This window comes from Heliangelus exortis, chromosome 1, assembly GCF_036169615.1.
Source record: "Heliangelus exortis chromosome 1, bHelExo1.hap1, whole genome shotgun sequence".
In the NCBI taxonomy this organism is placed as follows: domain Eukaryota; kingdom Metazoa; phylum Chordata; class Aves; order Apodiformes; family Trochilidae; genus Heliangelus; species Heliangelus exortis.
The window spans coordinates 73,149,670-73,170,893 of NC_092422.1; the positions used below are offsets into that span (position 1 = coordinate 73,149,670).

Genomic DNA, 21,224 nt, shown 5'->3' on the forward strand with positions numbered 1-21,224 from the left:
TTCAAAGCCTTTAATTAAATATTAGAACAAATGCGTTAGTAAAGATAATGAAACAATTTCCTAGTGTTCTACACCAATTACAGTCATGTTACTGTGTCCAGCAGGCTTGTCAAATTCATTAATAATTCATACAAAGTGCTGTGGGTTTAAGGGAAAAGCTATGCCACATACTGACATATTGAAGTGAAAAAAACCTCAACACACTGTTTTGCAGCCCCTTTTTTTGGTTGTTGGAGAAAGAGGAGATTGTATCATTTCTCCTCTGAGGTATATAGATTGAGGATAGGGTTTCTTAATGGAAGTTTTACAGCTGTTTATGGGACAAATAACATAATTATGCAGCATATTTTTTACATTGTGTGTCTTCTGCATTTGTATGTATACATTTGCATAGGGTTGCATGTATGTTCACAGAGAGAACATACACACAGAGAGCAATGTGGTACATAGAGGTCTATTATTATGGATTTTGGATGTGTGAATTACTTAGAAATGAGAACCTGAAGTTCTGCAGCTCCATTAAAACCAAAATCTTATCATGACATCATGTATGGTATATATAACTATATGTACAAGGAAAACAGTTTTAAAATATGTACTTGAAATATTTCCTATATCTCTACCTAACAGTGATAGATAAAAAGTGCCAATCCTGACATGTCATTGTGGTTCTTTGCAGTATCAGAAACTCACATCTCATTTCTGTTAAAATACATGTTAAAATAGAGAATTATGTATACATTGGGTTTTTTTTTAAACTCTTACCATTTTATGAGTATTACTAGTTTTATGGTTCGTTTGTGGCCTTTTTTTAGAATATTAGCATTCGTAGCACATACAGGTTACCTATAGAGATGTATACAATGCATACATTTTTTTAAAGTTACCTAATAATTAATTTAATCCCTTTGGGGATTACATCACCCACAAGAGAGGCTGTGTGTGTTGTGAGGCTTTTGTAAGTCAGACATCAACAGGCAGAGCTGAAGCTCCTGGGATCCACCAGGTAGTTTTGGGGGGACATAGCTGGAGGTGATTGTGAAGTACCAAGGCAAAGCTGACAAACTAAGAACTTCAGCATTTTATGACAGTGTTCCAGATGGAGCAAACATACTTCTGAGGATACTAAGATATTAAACAAAACTGGACCCTGTACTCATCCCTGGGGAACACCACTGGCCATAGGCTCCAATTTGACTCTGTGCTGCTGATCACAACCTGCTAAACTCTATTGTTGAGCCATTTATCAGTCCACCTCACAGTCCAATCGTATGTCCCACATTTCTTGAGTTTTGTTACGAGGGTGTTATGGGAGACGATGTTGAAAGCTTTACTGAAGTCAAGGTATATGACATCCACAGTTCTCCCTTCATCTACCCATTTGGTCATGCCTTAGTAGAAGGATATCAGGTTATTCAAGCAAGGTTTCTCCTTAGTAAATTCATGCTGGCTACTCCTGATAACGTTTTTTTCTTTCAAGTGGGAAGATGTGGCCTCTAGAATAAGCTGCTCCATCACCTTTGCAGGGAGGGACATGAGCCTGACTGGTCTGTAGTTACATGGATCTTCTTTCTTGCCCTTTTTGAAGACTGGAGTGACATTAAAGCAGACATTCTTTTACTTCCAGGAGTTTGTCAGGGAAGAATCTGGGAGGCTGTGTCCATCAGAAGACTTCTGCTGGTGGGTTTTGAAGCCGAGGCACGGCTGAAAGGGACTGTGGTAGGGTCCTCTGACAGAGGACCTCTCATCTCTCCAGCTCAGATGCTGTGCACTGAAAGAGCAGTGCCAAGCTCCCAAGCAGGCAGAAACATGTATTGGGCCAAAGCACTGGTGGAGCCCAGCACCTGCAAGACCATGCTTTCCAGCCCTGTGCTGAGAGTGATGGGCAGGATTGAGGAGATTTTGGCAAGAATTTCCACACAGGGTATGAAGGTTGATAAATGTGGTGCTTGCCTCAAAGGCAGTCCTGCTATCTGTTGTGCAGTTTGGCTGGGGGATGGCAGTCCTTCATAGTCCAGCCTTTGTGGGCTGACTTCCTTGCAAGCTGTGAATGATTCATAGCATTTGGTAAAGCAGCCTCACAGAAATCCTGTGGTTCCTGCCGTCTTGTAGGAAATTGTGCCTTACACTGGATCTTCCTTCCTCTATCTGATGCCACCACTGTCATGTGGCAATAGCTGGCCAAATTCTAAAAGCTCAGAAATTTAGGGAAAGGAGCTTTGAAAGTCGTGCACTGGTGTTGCAAGGTGGGTGCTGTTTCCCGGTGCACTGTGTTGAATATGGCCTCTGGTAGTAAAAGCTTCGGTTCAGAAGAAACCTGGCCAAGGTGAAGCACAGGGTGGATGTGCCTGTTGCTTAGAGCAAGTGAACTAAAGCTGTTGCTGTGAGCTGTCTTGATCCCCTTGGTTCAGAGAACTGAAGTTCAGCCTCGGGTGAAAATACTAGAGGCTGTTAAGAGACAGTATTTTGTGCCTCAGCTTGCCATTGAATTAAATAATTCATTGAATCTGACCTTTCAGAGCAGTACATTGTAGCTAAAAGAATGAATATAAAATGGATATTAAAAGGAAAAGAATATCAAGTGGGAGTAAGGAGGCAATATAAACTTTATATATAACCGCAGAAGGTCTTCAGTACTGTCCGTTCCTGGAAGTGAAGTGTTCTGGTAAGTGAAACAAGTCTGGAAAAAGCAGCAAAAATGAGCCAGAAGTTGTCCCTTTTATGCGAGATGGATGAAGTTCAGCCTAGCTACGTTATTGCTACATTATCAAGAAGGCTTTATCTGCATGTGACCATCTGAACAAGGAAGAACTTGGATAGCACACACCTCTTCACCTTGGTGGAAAAGGATAGTCCAACCCCAAGAAACTGCAGCTAGTAACATCGAGAGAGATGGGAGAGTGGGTGCTGTGGTCATTCTCCATCATTTCAAGTGTTTAAATGAGAATCTTATATCTGTTTGGAAAAATGTGCTATAGCTCAAGGAGAAGATAAAGCCTTCACAAAGCATCTGTCAACTATGATTAACAGGGGACCTTCAGTTGTGTCAGAAGTCAGATATAAATTGTATGTTTTTAGACCTTTGAATGCATAGGAGTAACAATGATTTCCTCTTCATAGTTGAATTCTGACTATGAGAGGCTCAAAAAGCCATGCTTGGTACCTGTGAGATTATCAGCACTTACTGGGAAGGTGTGATCTTTCCAGCAAGGTAGCTAAGCAAATAGCCCTATCTTACAGCAGTAACTTTCTTGGGTTCTTGCTCACTGTCACCTCTGACATTTTCTATCTTCCTTCACTTACCATGCAGAGTATCTTTCAGAGGCTTGCCCATAACTGGATGTGTTCTCCTGCATTTCTGCCTCACCAAGTAGCAATGCTATGCAGGACATGACTTCATTTTTTTTTTTTTCTTTTCCTTTTTTTCCAAGGTGTGTGTTGTTTCACTGGAGCCAGTTTTTGAGTGGAAATGAACCACAGCATGATAAGCAGTTACTTTTCTGATAGGCTGTGCTTAACATGCACAATTTACAGTGTTTCCTTCAGCTTTTACTATTGTTTTTTGTCTGCACTCAGTGCTTGTTTTGGCGATTATAGCTCTTAGTGTCAGAAACAGTAGGAAAAATAGTAATTTGGTTGTTGAGAAGTATGGCATGAATGCCTTAATCTGACAGGATTTACTGAGCTAAGACTTAGTGTTCATTTTCCCAATAGTTTACTTACAGTAGGGATTAATTACTTCTAATGTCTTGATTAGAGAGATGACATTTTACCAAAGGGCAGCATAGAGTGGGTACTTTGAATAGCTACTTTACTGCACGTTTTAAAAATGCATTGATATATTATACATCATGTATTTCGTAGAAATTGTCTATCGAGTAAATAGGAAACTTTGAAGAACTACTCCAAAGTGTGCTTCTGTAAGTGTTTGGTAGATGCTTCTGAACAGTTAAATTTTCTCAAACAAAAAATATTGGGATTTTTAATTTCCTGCTGTCCTCAGTGTACTCTCTTCATGACAGATTACCGATATCTCCATGAGAGTTTTTCCTTCAGCTGATGCTTTAGAATAATTATAGTGCTTTTGCATATATGTCATTAATAATGAAAGGAAAAACAAGCTCTTCTCAAGGCCATTCATTTAGATATCTGATGCGTGAAGAAGAATAATATGAATTTCCCATTAGGATACCAGTTGTTGCTCATAGTGCAGCACCAATGCACTGTTCTATTATTTCAAAGAAGGTAATATTATTAGAGACATGGATTTTTATACCTAGCTTAATTTATAAAGACAAACATCAGTGACTCTTTGGTCAAAAACACATTTGTTATGATAGCTGTTTAACAATATTGTTATAATTTCAAATAGAGTAACAAAATGCAGCATTTTACAATAATTAAACATGATGCAGTGATAGCGATTTTGCTGTTTCTCCCTACACTGCCAGTGCCAGATCTGTCAAAACTCCTGCCCATGAAATAGTCAAATGCAAATAAAACACTGCTACAGCTTTATAAAATAATTATTTTTATTTACCTGAGACAGATGATGGATTTGTTTTTGCAAGCACAGAGAATAGTGCCCATTTTAATTTTTGTTTAGAGACAGCTCTAGATATAACAAATATTCTGTATATTCAACCTATAAATGATGTGTCCATAACTATAAATGCTATAATTTATGCTTTCTAGAAATACTGCTCTTTTGCTTTCTGGGAAGAAGCATGTGCTTCTTCAAGGCTTTGTTAAGGGAAGCATTTGACCAAGACCTGAGAAAAGCAACAAGAAAGGTGTTGCTTTGACACTTGTGCTTAGTTTTCTTGGAAACTCTGGAGTAGTGTTCATCCTCCAGTAAAATGGGTCTGATCCAAAGCCTGCTAAATGTGGTGGAAATCTTTTGATGGATTTCAGGGGGATTTGGATCAGGCTGTTTATGTATTCTCCATGGATTACTTGTATTGGCTCTACTTATAGCCTGACAGTTTGTTTAAGATAGTGCTGTCAAGGGCACATTTTAAGAAAACATTTCTCTGTTTGATCCAGGGTAAGTCAAGGAGTGGTTTTGTGATATGTCATTACTGGTGGGTATCCATGCTAGCCACTGTAGGTACCTTCCCAACACTCTCCCTAATTACTCCCTTCACCTTCCCATCACTCTCCCTTCTCTAGAACTGCCAAGAGTTTCAAAAACCACAGGGTGAAAATTAGTTATTTTGAGTAGGCAGAAGGCATTTTTAGGGTAATGCATATATTGCAAAACAAAACCATAGAGGCACAAGACACTGGAGGACTGAAGTGGTAGTTTAAATGTTAAGTGTTAAGTTTTATTACTCTGTACAAATGATAATATGAGATAGTTGTAAATAAATGAAGCCTTATAGAGCTTTAAAAATGTTTTGTGTTTGTTCTGTGCCTCAGTAGGATGGTGTATGTGCTGGCTTTACTACTATGTTTTCACTGCATCACCCTCTGTTTGCACTGATTTCACATCAGCATCTCAGGCAGAGTGCAGAGGGTGTGAGGAGCTAAGAAGGGGGCTGTAACTTGCAATAACATCCTTCATCTTTGCTTTGTAACTAGAAGAGAAAAGCAAAACAAAACTGGATAGTTTTTATGTACCTACTGAACAATTGCAGGCAGCTGAAATTAAAAATTAGGTAAATTTGTTATGAGCCGTGGTATTCCTGCCAATGGGTGAAAATCCCAGTCCTCTTTAAGTGCAAGAGCCCAGTCCAGTTGACTGCAGAAGTCACAGAAGGTAATGAGCTCTGAAAAACCAAAATTAGAACATCCATGGTTTTGCATAGCTCGCATCATGGCTTTTAAGTCATGGTGAACTTTGATACACCATTATTTAATGCATGAGTTTTATCTCACTGAGATAAAGTTTCTGATATAAAATCAGTTCATCTTCCTTTTTCCTGAGGCTGTTTTACTATGAAATGAGGTTTCATGGGGGGAGTAAAGGGAAGCCATGCCCAGCAGAGTTGTCTTTGCCACATCTCTGCTGTGTCTGTCTTTATCCCCTGCCTCACAAGTGGTACATGTAGTTTAACCAATTACTTGATGTATTGTAAGAACTGCTTTTATATGCATCATCACTGTCTTCTTTTCAGTAATAATAATAATAATGGAAAAAGTTTTTTTAATCAAATTTCATTATTTTTAATGCTTTTGGTTTTTGTTTTCCTTAAGTTATTTGTTTTAATTTTCTCGTCCTCAGTACAGTCCTAGAGCTGGAAAAACAAAGCAGGATGAATCAGAAATGTTTCTCTGTTTCATCTTCTGATCTATTAAAATTGAACTTAAGTTACTATAGCAAAATAGGAGGTTATCTTATAACACCCTTTTTTACAACATGTATGATAATGTGTTTTTCAGTGAACTCATCTCCTTGCTAAGCTAAACATTTTGTGCAGAGAAAGTTGATTAGATTCAGGACTTTCAGTTACTTTCCATGTAACAGATATTTCAGTGGTGATTGCTGAATTTCAGAAGAACTTTGATGAGAAGCAAATGTCAACCAGAAATGTCAGTACTGTGTGTACTGGGTAACCGCTCATGTGAGCATTATCATAAGCTTTTATGAAATGAATTAATCACTTGGAAGGGGAATACAGTAATTTGGGAACCACCAGACCAAATCAGATCTGAAGTCCATTTATTGCAGCATTTTTTATCTGATAGGACCAGCTCCAGTTGTTTCAGAAAAAAGGCCAGAGAGACCACACAATGACTTGTTTACAGAACATGCTCTCTTGGGGAACATTTATTTTGCCACCCTTTTAATTAGAAAAAAAAGATAAGCATTTTTTTTTCCTCTCTTTCATTTTTCTAACTGAATACTCTCAGTAACTTCTGGTCTTTTTTTTTTTTTTTTTAGCTTTAAAAACCAGCATAGCAGAAACCTATAGGTTCCTTTTTTCCTTACTTCTGTCAAATTTACCATAGACTACAACATTATTATCACTTCATTGACTGTACATGCAATCATAGAACTCCTTTATGAATACATGTGATATGGATTCTTCAAGTGGAAGTCATAGACCATTGTGTTCTGTTTTCTCTTTCACCTACCCCTCTGTAGTGCATACAAATGACAGTGTGTGTGGTTCTCACCCTTATTCTGCAAAGGGGAAGGACTCCCTTGTTCACAGAGCAGCATAATTTTCCAAATTACTTCTTAGTAGGTAAACTGGAGGCAGGTGGCATCTAAAGGACCTACCATATTTCCCAGCCCAGGGCAGAGGAAACAAAGATGGCATGTTGGAGAAGAGCTGTGTTTTCTGATCTTAGTCTTCAATAGTGATTTTAGGGGGGAGGCAGGGGAGCCTGCCACTTCTTTCATCTTCCAGAGAGGGGGACAAAAGGAATGGGAGGTCTAAAGTCAGTATTATGTAGCTGTAGGGATCCATAAGTATCTCCAGTGGCTGGCTTTGTGTAACAAACGAGTGTGGATGCAATTTACCAAAACATGAGTTGTCTTTGGGATGCCTGGGATTTTTTTCCCAGAGGCAGTTGCTCTTCAGGCATCTGGTAGGACAGGAACACTGCCCCAACTTACAGCAAGGCAGCAGCACTGCAATTGAAGTACAAAGTCACCACATTATTTTGCAAAACACTGAAGTACATCAATTTAAATTAGGTTAATGATATTGGCAACAGCAGCATGCAGAACAGCACCGCAGAAGTTAGACATTTGGTCTCACAGGATGAAGCTAACAGTTAGCAGAGTGTATTGTTTCTCATTGACTTTAAAAATGCTAATAGCATGTGGTCCAAAAGCTGACCTTATGGATTTTGAGGGGCAAAGATCCCCTTCATTTATGACCTCCCTGAAACTTCCCGTCTGGGGACTCGATCTTCAGAAGAACCACAGGGAAGTTATGAACTTTGAATGTTTCTTGGGAAACTGCGGCTGGGGAGAGGGTAGAGGGAGGAAAGCAAACAAAATAAATCCTCTCAAAGCTTTCTGATCTCCCTCCTCCACTTTTCTTTTTAATGTTTATCTTTGAGAATCTGATTCTGTAAGGATACTTCTCTCCCCTGCTGCTTTTCCTTACATGATTTTGTGGATGCTGATCCTTTGTGGGCTAAGATCTCATACCCCAAGATTACCTTTTAGCATAGAATGCAAAAAGTCAGGATAGGACAGAGTTAGATGATGAAATATATCTTGAAAATTATTTTTAACAAAGGATTTTCAGGGTTTAAAAGACTTCTAATAGTCGTATCATTTTTCTGTAGAATCACAGATTAATAATTTTGAACTCTTTATTTTTTTATTCATCTCTTGACACTCATGACATGAAGAGTTATCAAAAGGCACCTGGCCAATTTGTTATCTAGTTAGGGTTACAGGTGCTAAAAATGTGTTTTCAGTGTACTGTGACCTGTCTGTTTAGATCTTGTTCTTGCTGTCCTTCACTTTTCACTGACAGATTTGACCTAAAGGGCAAAAATTATGCATGAACTGTAACTATTCTCACATATATGCAAAAGCCTGCTAACCTGTAGATGCAAAGAAACTGACAGCCAATACTCATAATTTTAGCACTTTGCATGAGCAATAAATGTAATCTTAAAATAATGGTTTAATTTGCTTTTTTAAAATCACATTCACAGTCTAATTAGACTCCAGAGAACTCTCCAAGTTGTCCAGAAAAATTACTATGTGACTACACAATGAAGAATATTATGTCCATTGGAACATAGGAGATGTTACTGTGATTTCTGTCAGACTCAATTTTGACAAGTCTATTTTTAATCTTGCAGTTTGACATATAGCTTTTAAAGAACACGTATCCTTTGCATACTAAATCCTCTGTTATGGTTCCTTTGAGAACTGAATTTTAATTACACGTCCTTGGAACAAGGAATTTATTCTTGCAGAGATAGATCATTGTCAGTGTATACAAATGAAGAAGATAAGACTTCTGAAGAATTTTTTGATGCTTATCTCACTTTTGCAGCTGAAGTGAGAGATATCTGTGGTGCCTAGTGACTTCATTGAATAGCTTTAAATGAAAGTCCTCAAAATACTAATGATGGAGCAGAAGTATAAGCTGTTCAAGAGAAGAATGAGATGTTCCCCCAAGAGATGAAAGCTGCAGACCCCAACGGTTCTGTCTTGAAGTTATTTGGTCGAAGGGAAACCTTGATGTCGCATACTTTTTGGACTCATTGAAGTTGTTCTGTTTGCTTATGTGGAAGAAATTTTTTATGCAGCATACTTGAGTTGGCTGAGACTACAAAAGCCAGCCCTGGAGTGTCCTAAGCCACTCTTTGGAGCTCAGGTGCCTAAAACCCAGCATGCAGCCCACAGAACATCCTCCTGTTCTGTTCATGCGTTGGTCAGGCTGAGGTTGTTTTTCTATGATGAAACTCTTCCCATGCCCGACTGAAAATTCACCTCTATGAACTCCAGCTGTTTGAAAGCTGGGCCTTCAGCCCAAGCTACTCACCTGTAGCCATTCTAAAGATGGCAGAAAGTATTTGCAGCTGCCCCTCTATTTACAAGAAGTGTCTAGAGAAGTGCTCAGAGCTGTGGTACCTGATGCCATTAGACACCTCAAGGTGAATGTCCCCACTGAGGTGCTATGAGGATGGGTGCCAGGGGTGTTTGGCTGTGCTGGCTGGACCGAGCCTCACAGCTGCACTCTGGCACCTCGGCCCATTTGCAGTTCATGGGGCAGCACCTCTGTGCCTCCATCCCAGAGACCCTCTGGGTGAGGGTGAGGGTCCCTCCCAGTGAGCGCAGCCCGGGGTGGCAGTGCTGCCTTCCACCCCGAGGAGATGGTTACTGATGGGTCCATTCAGAGCTACAGCCAAAGGCCTCAGCGGGGGTGTTGCCTTCACCCCGGCAGCACCATGGCTCCTCTTCAGAGAGCGCCTGCGCAGGGCACAGCTTTGCCTGCTCGAGGGTTTTATGTCAAATAATTGCTCCATACAAAGGAGTGGTGTGACGGAGCAGAGGCTGTGACCTCCCCAGGGTGGACTCTGTGCCAGGCCACGGTGTGTGCTCCCTGCCCAGCACCTCCATCCCCACTGTGCAGGGCCAGGAGGACCGGGCCGTCTGCAGGGGGCTCAGCCATCTCCAAGGAAACAGAAGCACCCTGGCCAGCCACACAGGGTGTGCATCCAGCTGAAAAAATACAAGTGTACTGGGTAAATGATTTAGAAAACACCTATGAAATAGTTAGCAAGTTGTATGAAGTCAGGGCTTTCTTCTTTTTTCCCTGTGCCACTATCCATCTTCCCTCCTACCACCTTCTGACTGCAGCTTTATGGTGAGTTACATATTCGCTTCCCCCCAAAACGACTTCTCTCCTCCCCCTCTCCCTTTTCCTAAAAAGCAGAGAAGCATTTTGCTGTCCTTCTCTTCAGTCCTGGCTATTACCCACAGCTTCATCAGAGCAGGAGAGGACAGTGATAAAATTGGTTAATTTTCAGGGTTGTTGTTTTTTTTTGTTTGTTTCCTTTGTTTTGGGGGTTTTTGTGCTGCAGCACAAAGTGTGGCAGTGCTGCAGCATCCGTGGCTGGGGCTGAGGCTGGCCTGAACTCAGCACGTGTGCCAATCATATCCCTGAGAGAACTTTAATCTGCCTGGTCTGGATCAGGAGGCACTGGCTGGGCTCTGACAGTGAGTGAGGGCATTTTCTGAAAGGGGGAATCAGTGGTATCAAAGAGAGCAGAATCATATTTTTACTGTTGTTGTACCCATCAAACCTAGACTAAAGCTCAAATTGGTGCATCCAAATTGCACTGCAATTATATCTGTTTTCTGTATGAACAGAAGAATGCAACCATTTAGCATTTTATGCTTGGCTTGTGTCTGCTGGGTGATTTTCTTCTTCCCTTCTCAAATATTTCTTCCTCCTCCCCCCCCCCCCCCATTTTTCAGTATTTTTGCATTTATCAAGGAAGAAATTCTGATTAAATGTAATTTAAGTTTTATCTTAAAGTCCACATTTATGTATCATGTACAATTGCTTTATAACTTATCAGTGACACTTTATTATTAGTGTTTCCTTGTCCCAAACAAGGAAAATGTAAAATAAATTATCTAGTGCTGGTGATAAAAAAGGGTAAAAAAAATTAAAGGGTGTGAAAGCATAAATACATTATTAAGTTAGCCAGCATAAATATTTAGATGATAAATATTTAGATGATTTAGATGATCTTTCGAGGTCCCTTCCAACCCCTAGATGTATTAAATGAAAATTAGCAATGTGATTTTGAAAGATTGAACAGAGCCTTAAATAGAATAGATTTTCAGTCATATCTTACTGATTTTAGCGAAATAGAGAAATACATCCTTTGAAAAGGAAAGGAGTTTTGAATTTTAAACATTTTGAATATATGTTATATATCTGTGGTGGGACTTTGATAACTAATGCAGTTTAAGAGGAGTAAGTGGTTACTTGGCTGGCCACAATTCTGGTTCAGTTTCTCCTTTTATCAGTCTACATTTTAAATAGGTTTCAATAAAGTGTGAGGATATAAATACAGCCAAATAGTTTACATGTTGGGGCTGCTACTGTCTGAATTACTGTGCTATGTGTATTGTAGCTTAAGAAGAGTGGTTTTTTTGGCTGCCTATCCAAATCATTATAAGATCACATTTGCCATCACTTACAGTGCTTCAGTGGCACATGGATATGTCTTTGGCATCTGACCAACCAATTTTCCATTCCAAACTCAGTAAACAAAAATCATTCTGCATTAGTCTCTGCAGCTCTGTATCCATCATCTAATCAAGGCACTGACTACTGAAACTTATCTCAATGGGGAACTGAATGAATCTTGTTTTGTTGGAACATTTATTTCTTAAAACTATTTCTGTCAATCTTTATTTATTTTATTTATTTAAACCATAATAATAGGAATGTATTCCATATCCAAGTATAGAGATCTTCTTAGGTTGGATCAGATAGTCTGGTTCCAAAAAAGTAGATCAGACTTAAAAGCAAAAACAATACTGTTCAAATCTCTGAAAGAAAAATATCATTTACTCTGAATGAATTAGTTTTTCTTAAGGAAAGATAATAAAACAAATACTATTGAACTGAGAATGGTATAAAATATAGTGCTTAAAAGTACAATATTCTTCAGGATTCAAGAGTATTGTCTTATTTCTGAATGAATCATCCTCCTCATTTTTTTTTCTTTATTTGGCTGGGTTACTTAGAGCTAAGAGTAGAGGAGTCTGTAATGGACTTCGAACACAAAGTAGTCCTGTGTCAATGTAACACGTTATTAATAAAAACTCAGATAAGTCTCTAAACCAATATGATCCTAAAGCATTTAACATTTACTCAGCAAAATTTATCTGATGTTCTGCTTTTTGAAAAGCAATAAGGAAAAGAAAAAATTAATAGCTGCAGGAATGAAGGATGTATGTGAGCACCTGACCTTTCATTGCTACATACACAATGGCCTAACCTGTAGGTGAAAATGATGCCAAATGTGCCAAACAGACTGTGAATAGCAGCTGTAATGTTTTCTAGTACTTGGGTACAAATGAAAATGAAGCTCTGATCATAAAGGACTTTGCTTAATATGTCATATAATATCTTCAAGATTTTCTCATTTTTGGTGATTTTTCCCTCCTTTTTTAAATATATAACTTGTATAGATCTCTTGCAGTCTTACTGCTACAGGCATTGGCCCTCTACGCTTTCTGGCATCTTCAGCTATCTTTTATACTACTTTCTAATTTTCAATTTGAAATGTGAATTTAGAATATGTGATTTCCTTGTTTCTCAGCAAGGAACAACAAGTTTATACCAGTGTTTATTTTAATTCATTGCCATAATGTATGGCAAAGTATTCCAAGTGTTTGGCATTAGATAATTAATTTTGTTGAATTACTTTTGTTATTGACCTCTTAACCACTATGCTATGTGGACTGACCAAACCTCACTGTGCAAAATGCTGCAGCAGCTTATACAGTAAATCTGCTCCAAAAATCAGAGTAGAGGGAGACTGTTGGGAGAGTAGAAGCACAAATGAAGCAATATGAGCATTATATTAATATCAGTATATCAACTGCCTAACTTTTGGCAAGACTTGGTGGGCAAATAAGATCTTGGCTAGAGGCAGAGTTGTGTTTTGGAAGACATCAGCATTGCTTTGCCTACAGCCAGAAGATGCTGTGACCATCCCAAAAAGCTCACTTACCTTCACACCCTTTCATGTCATTGTGACCACAAGCCCCACTTTAGTTTTGTGATTTATGGTACCAGAGTTTCACCTTGCTTGCTCAGTCACTAGTACAGTTTTAACCTGGGCAACTGAGTTGCATTTCTTTCAAATTGGCCATTAGACCTCTCATGAAGATTTTGTTTACTTCTGTGCTAACTTTATGGAATGTGCTGAAGGAAAGGGAATGCCTGATCCTGTATAAAATCTATTTTATTGAAGTTTCTGAGTGTGCTGGTACTGATAGGAACTGCTTAAACACTGCTCCAGAGCTGCACTGAACATGGCCACAGATATATCAGTTCAGTAGAGAAAGCCTGATTTGTGTTGTTAAACCACCACCACAGCTGTTGATCTTTTGCTGCTGATTTTTGCTGATATTGTGTGACTATTCAAAGAATTATTATTTCTCTTTCATTCTTTTTTCCGTGTTTTCATCTGAAGCATTCTGCTCTGCCACTTAAAATGAGAAGTAGCCTAGCATTGATTAAATCAAAGCCTTCACTTTCCATGGGAAATGAGAGGTCTGCTGCAGCAAGGCTAGAGAAAAAATTAAGTAAAGAGATGATTGTTACTTTCTAAGGTTGTGTCAGCAAAAGCAGACATTAAAATAAACCCTTATAAGAGGGAGTTTCTTTCCCAAGTGAAAGTTTACCTTGTGTTTTTTTGAAAGAAAAAAAAGAAAAAAAAAACAGAACTGAATAAGGATTCTTTATGTGAATATTAGAGTTATATTTGTTCTGTGAGACATCCTTTTACCTTGCTGAATTATATTGTTAATCTCTCTTTTGCACTGACAAAAGTGAATGGATTAATACTAATTTTCAGTATTTGGAAAGTTACCTCATAATTTTCTTCAGTCCTTTAAACTTCATTGTTTTGTCTGTTTCCACCATTAAAGTAAAAGTTCAAGTGGCTCTGTGACTGCATCAAGATATCTAAAAAACTGCTGAAAATTCAGTAGAGGACAAGAAAGCCTCTCTTAATCTAATTCATATAATGCAGAGGAACATGTGGGGCATGCATAGAAAAACACTCCTGGTGTTGTAGTTCTTTTCCTTCCCTCTCCCAGGAAAATGGACTCTTAATACAGTTTGAACATCTAGATATACAAAAAAATTTAGAAAATCAGAATAATGTTGTGATTACATGTAGCATTTTTGAAATTTGATTTTTTAAACAAAAGTCATGATGGCCTAATTTTTTGAAGGCTGAGGTTGAGAAATTACAGCAATCAGAATAGATTTCATAATCATCATTAGGTCTCTGGCAGCTGAACCAGAGAACTGTTTTGTTCCACTGTTTCAAAGCATGACCTTTGATAGCAGCATTGGATTGGATTTTGTCGGATGCTTAGAATTTAGCAGCATGGGCATTTTGTTCTGTAACCTCAGTGCTTCAGTACAGTCCAAGTTTCCTGGAAGTCCTCAGTAGTATATTAGTGCAAAAGATAAGTGAACCCGAGTTAATTGCATGGCTTTGAGGTACCTGAGTAGTTCATGCCGTGGGCAGCTGTTGTGTGCTGACTGGGTTCTGCTCATGGGCACCTGCAGAATGGGGAAATAGAATTGCATGCAGCTCACTTAGAAACCCTGTCTGAGAGTGCTCTTCAGAATGCCTACAGAAATCCCATTTAAAAGTCATTGCAGTCTGATGGAAACGACGTAGCCTGACAAATAAAGATGAGAAATTTTTGTGAGAATGGAACTACCCTTCCCATGGTGAGACCACCCTGTTTTGTAAACATTTTACTTTAAACTTATTGCTTGGTAGCTCCATAGCACCATTCCTAAAGACTTCTCATCAATAGACACTGTGGGGCTGGTTTGTATTGTGCTTTGTTCATTGGACTTTGAGAATTAACTTTTCCTCAGAGCTTCTGAGGCATTGGCAGTTAACGATGGGAAAACTAGCACTAAAACATTGGCCTGGATGAGTGACCTGAGAGACCAATATCATCCCACTTTATCTGTCTTTGATCCTTTAAAACTAATGTGCAGAAAGTCTAATTAGAAGAGGACAGCTGAGCAATTAATTAATAGGGAGAGTAAGAGAGTAAGTGCTAAATTTTTCTCCTTGGCAGTGTGGCATCTTCATGCAGCATGAAGTAATTTATGCTGTGGCCATGTGGCAGCACCATGCTAACAGCCAGACTGGGTGAAAGTCTCAGCCCATTGGATATACTTGCATGCCCACCTGGCTCTCAGTTTTTAGACTGGCCAAAACCAAGAAAATACTGATTCCCTTGGTCTAGACAACTCCAGTGTTAGTACCTAATATGTCCTCCGCTCTTGAGATTTAACCCCAAGTTCCCTCAGGGAATGAGGAACACTGTTATGGATCTGTGTAAGTGGAAAAATGATTGCTTAAATAAGGCAGTCCAGTCCATGTAAAGGACTGGTACTTCTGAATATTGCTGATATGAAGTGTTGCATTCCAGAATTAATTGAAGGACAGGGTAGTAAGAAGGAGCTGGTAAGACACGGTCTGGAAGAAAACTGCAGTGTTAACCCAAGCAGCCTTACCAGGGCACTCTTGTACAGCACACACATGTATTTACTGTTTGACTAACAATTTGGTAACTCAGTTACAAAGCCTTAAAATTGAAAATATAAGCAACTGGAAAACTTTGGGTATTTATGAAGAGGATTATTTTTGCTAGAGGTAAATACAGGTCTCCTGAAATTCAAGCACAGCTTCCTAGGGCTCACCTTGCCACAGTACTTACAAAGGGAAAAACAGAGTGAATTTGGTACATGTGAAAGCTTGACAGATGGACAGCCTTAGAGAACAGGAGGCTTTTTTATTCTCAAAGCCTTTACTGCAGAGGAATCTGAAATGGCATCTCCTGCATGAAAGGCCTCTAGTGTGCCACAGCCCTGATCTGAAGGGACCACTTCTGTTGAAGGAAGCGAGCATAATTCAGCCTGCAGACACGCTCACTTCTTGGCCCCTTACGGAGGCTGCCAACAAGGGTTCCAATTAGTGCCAGCTGCAGACTGTGACAATTTTAAAGATTGACTTTCACACCATGCCAGACCTTTAAAAGAAAGAAGAACATTTATATAAAACACAATTTGCTTTGACAGTAATTTTCTGTATGCTATTATTGAAGTTATTTATGTTCATATGAGACTATCTTTTCTCTCTGCTGTGTTTCTGCTGCTGTTTGATCCTGCAGTGCAGTAATAATCCCATGCTTATATCTTTTATACTTTATGTGGCAGTGGTCATTTCAAGCATCCATTACTTGCACATTTTTTAGGGCTCAGACTCAAAAAGGATCCTGTAAAATTCCTAGATTTTTGTGCAGATTGCTTCTACTGCTGCAAGTCCTCACATATTTAATGGCAGAGTTAAATTTTAAGAACTTAAAAGCAGCAGGGTTATTCAAGTTAAACTCTAGTGTTCAGGAGCTCACAAGTTGAAGTTGTTGGGATGTCAAAAGTATTTCAATATAGGGACAGTGAGTCTTAGAACAGGTGATACAACTAACCTGGCAGAAGCAGCCACCAGCTCTCCAAACATGAGTGTGATCCTTCTGCCTTCTGATACCAGAGATTCCAATGTGCCTTTCCTATCTCCAAAAACAAGGCGTGAAGGCCGTGGTCTTTGTGTCCTGTGCCCTGTCATCCCTGGAAAAACCATCAGCTAACCTGATGCTCCCACTAATCTCAGATTGGTCATCATGTGTCTGTGCCTAAAGCGAGACCTGGGCCCCATGTCCTATCTTCTATATCTATATATCATACAATGTTACCCTTCCTCTTCAAACTGGGACCCCACACCTCCCCTTTGTGGTAACATTCCTTATTTCATGAGCCCATCACTACATTTCTTGCCTGCCACACTCCCAGCAGTCTTTTGGGATAGAGTTGAGGCATAGCATGGCTCATAGCGTGGCTCATAGCTCATAGCATGAGCCTTGCCTGTGTAGCATGAAAGGAGGAACATCCATCACTAGCTGAATCTTCAGAGATACTTTCTGGAGGTCAGTGCAGCCAAATGGACAGGCAGAGACTGGAATCCCACTGAAACATTTCAAAGAGTTCTTGTGCAGTTGTTATATTTGGAACCTCTCGAGAACAATCTAATTTTCTGTATTCCCCTAAAAACTGTCTGCAAAGTATCCCCCACCCTGGCTTGGAGAGGTCACATTCTTCACCTGCTTCTAAAACAACATTCATCTGTGGATAGATGTAATCAGAAGAGATCTTCCCACAAGCAGCATGGCATCCAGCCTGGTTTAATCTATTGTACTTCTCAGAAGCTCCTGAGTCATGGAAACATTGCCTGTAGTTTGTGTGCTGCAGTGTAATCTCTGGAAACAGAGGGGCAAGAGCCCCAAAGGCCATGGCCCTTGCTGACCAAGTCCTCTGGTGCAGAGGAGCTTGGCTGCATGGGCTTTTAGCTTGGGTGTTCATGTTTGCCCAGTGCTGCTTCTCCTGTGACAAAAATAGCCTCAGGTTAAGGCATATTCTTCATAAAGCCTCTCTCCCTGCCTTGTTTCATGGGTGAATTTTTGGTAGCTTGCCAAGGTTCCCCTAGCCCACTCCAGTGGGTTGGCATCATTGAAGGACCTGGAGGCACACGGTGTGGGGTTTTTTGAGAGCACCAGAGGATGAGGCAACACTGGGATATGATGGGTCTATTCTGTCCCACTGAGGTCCCTCCAGAAGATTCCTGGAAACAAATCTGGGAGGATACCTGGGGAAAACTCTTATTTTCCACAGCAACTGTCGTTCATTATAAAAATCTGCAGAAGTGAAATTTGGAGCTTTCCTAGGTGCAGATAACTACTGTAGAACAGGTTTTATGTAAAATTGCATATACAGCTCAAATCAAAACGATCCTTTTGGAGTAATTTGAAATGTACTATAATAGAGTGGCTTTGCAAACTCTTTGTCTGTTATTACTGCCTTCATCTTCTAAATAATGAAAGACATTCAAATGCTGAATGATTTTTCTCTAGCCTCAATGCTAGAACTTTAAGATGAGTTCCACTTTTCTTTTCTTTGAATAGGGCATTTGAGGTAGCCTGTTACATTTTGTAGTTAGTTTTTGACCCACTGATTTCCGTTTCCTTACTTCAAAAATGCAGTATGAAGCATACTGGAAATAATGGCATCACACTCCATAGCTGTGAAATTCAGGCCTTTCTCATCAATAGTGAAACCCAAAGTGAAACAGAGGATCCTGAAATATCAAGGAACAAAGCATTTCAAAGCAAGAATTTCAGAATGTTCAGTGTGAGTGAAACAGAGATAAATTATGATTAAGAGATTTTTTTTAAATTCCATTCCCTGTAATTGATGTTGTTTCTTACATGTCAATTTCTAATTTGTTCATCTTTATTGGGAGAAAAGCCCAGTGCTCCTCTAGTATGCAAAATTGCTAAAAGGTTTTACATTAGCATAATCAATAATTCCCATTCTCAGCTCTTACGAGTGAGTACAAATAATATATATAATGTTCCCTTTATTCATATGCCATATTTGCTCTAGGATGTGTACAAAGAACAGAGCCACTTATTCCATGTGGCTTTGATACTGGGTGTCCTCCACATCCCTCATCTGCTCTCACATTCCTTCTTCTCTTCCAGCTAGAGGGAAGCAGGAGACTGATTCCTAGCTGCAAGTTCAGATATAAAGTCAGTGGGTGGCACTGTAGCTGAATCTTACTGCTCCACATAGTCTGAGATGCATGGTACTCAGTAATACAACTTTAACCTTTATAATGCATGGTAATTTGATTTGCAAACCCTCTGTATTCTTCCCTTGTTACAGCCTGAAGTAGCTGTATGGAATAGGGAGAATCGAAAAATATAATCACCACACGGGGCACAGGGAAGGAAAGAGAAATGAATCACTGAAATTCCCACTGTAGTTTTCTGATTTTAGCTTTGTTCTCACTCTTAGAGTCTAATGTCAGGAAATTAAAGTGGTATGATGATATTTTATTATGGTGTTGGTGTTAGTTCGTCAGGTGGGAAAGCACCCAACAAGGCTGCAGCTGTTGTCCAAGCATGGAGTTGCAGGTGTTTTGTCTTGAGTGACACTAAAAGACTATGTAGGCTTAAAAGGGTCATAATTAAGTCATGGTTAAGTGAGTATGAAAAGTAATAAAATATCTGTAAAATAAAATACTTTTTTAATGTAGGTATTTATTTTACTTTAGTTACATTCTTAAAATGCTGCCCCATAATAAAAAATATGACCTTCTGATTTAAATAAAGCACTTGTTAATCTAGAATGAATCTTGCCAAGGCTGGCACCTGGACAGGCTTAATAATAATGAAGAGCTTAAAAACATTTTCAGGAGAAGGTGGTATTCTTTTTTAAAGATAACTCTCTAAGGTAGCTGGACCACAGGAGGCAGGGATATTGATCATTTCATTTTGCATGAAAAACATAAACTAGTGGGTTGAAGGTAAGTTAGAGGTTGATCAGGCATGGAATTGTTATCCCAAGGCTGCAGTTTATCCAGATAGCATATTTTTACAGATAGCATAGATCTGACATGGAGATTCTTAAAATAAATTAAATGTCTTATAAAGCATTTTCAGATTCCAAAAAATGTGGTAGGTAAAAGAGAAAAAAAAGGTACAGGGAATCCTACTGTTAGCCAAACCAGAATGTAGGTTGCCTTTTTTTTTTTTTTTTTTTAGCTATAAGTTATAAATGTAGAATACAAGGTAAACATGTGGAGATTTCCAAAACTGTAGCCTACAGACCTTAAACTGTAAATAAAATCTGTTTCATGATTGAATAAATAATATTTTAATAATTGTGGGAAATTCCTCAAAGTAGTTATAATTTTATATAAAGTGGATAAAATTATGCTGTTTTGTGACAGCATATTTAATTTTCATCACACGTAGCTCCTAATTTTATTTTTTTTTAACTTTCTACCCTACGTTTTATTTCTGTTGTTTCAAATGCAGATAATCCCTCCTTTTGAAAAGTCTGCCTATATGCTTTTAGTGTAATGGTACAAATATGTCCTAAGAGGTGTAAAAATTACAGCTTAAAAAAAAAAAATTTTAGGGGATATTTGGTCAGACCTTGCCCCTTGTGTGACTGGTGGCTTTGACAGAAGTAGAATTTTGCTATCCCAGTTGGCCTTCAGAGATGTGTTGGCTTCAGCAAGTACAGCCTGACTTTCCTGACCAGTTTTCTGACCAGTTTTCTCCTCTATTATCTTTGCTTTTTCATTTTTAAGTTGTGTCTCAGTGGTGTGATATATGCATATATAGGTGCCTATAATGTGACACCATGTAAGATCAATACAGTATGATTTATTCTAGCTAGTTCTGCTAAACAGATCAGCAATGCTGAATCACTTGCACTTTAGTTAGCCAGGCAATAAATCACATTAATTAACAGTCAGTTGTTTTTGAAAGTAGTAAAACCAGCAGAAAATCAGCTCAATCTCAACAGAATGGCAACTGCCCTGTTCTGCCCTCAGCAGCCATTTGACCAGCAATGTAATACGAGAGGGTTTGACTCTGACTGGCTTCTCTTCCTTCTTCTTCCACTTTACCCTTATTTTTCCCCATATATCCACCCCTGCCCAACTGCCTATCAGTGGTCAAAATATACATTTGTGATTTTTCTAGACCACTTACTTAATCATGTCATGATTCCTAATAATATTTTTTTTTTATCCTGTAAATCAGTTGGGGTTTTTTTAGGGCAGCTTATATGTTTGTTATTTACACTACTTTCATCCTAAAGAAAGGCTGTTTAATTTTTAAAAAAAACCTTTCTTTAGCACTATCTTCTGAAAATGAAAAAAAAATCTAACAGGTATATTCACCAAATATTAGTCTTTTTCCACCCATTTAAAAAGGTGATCTAGAGAAGAAATGGGGGCTAAATTTGGTCTTCATTTTTATTTTGAAAACATGCTGTCTTCAGATAAATTTGGCATTAAGTGTGTAAGAGCTATATGGCATAAAAAGTGGCTTGCCTTTTTAAGGTAGGTGAAGGAAAGTCATAGTCTGCAGATCCTGAACT

The 21,224-nt window shown here is 38.9% G+C and overlaps 1 protein-coding gene across 3 annotated transcripts in view; it reads left to right on the forward strand.

The window, feature by feature from the left end:
- The window catches only part of FRMPD4 (FERM and PDZ domain containing 4), a 294,130-nt gene that overhangs the window by 241,812 nt on the left and 31,094 nt on the right, over window positions 1-21,224 (forward strand). The window lies entirely within an intron of this gene.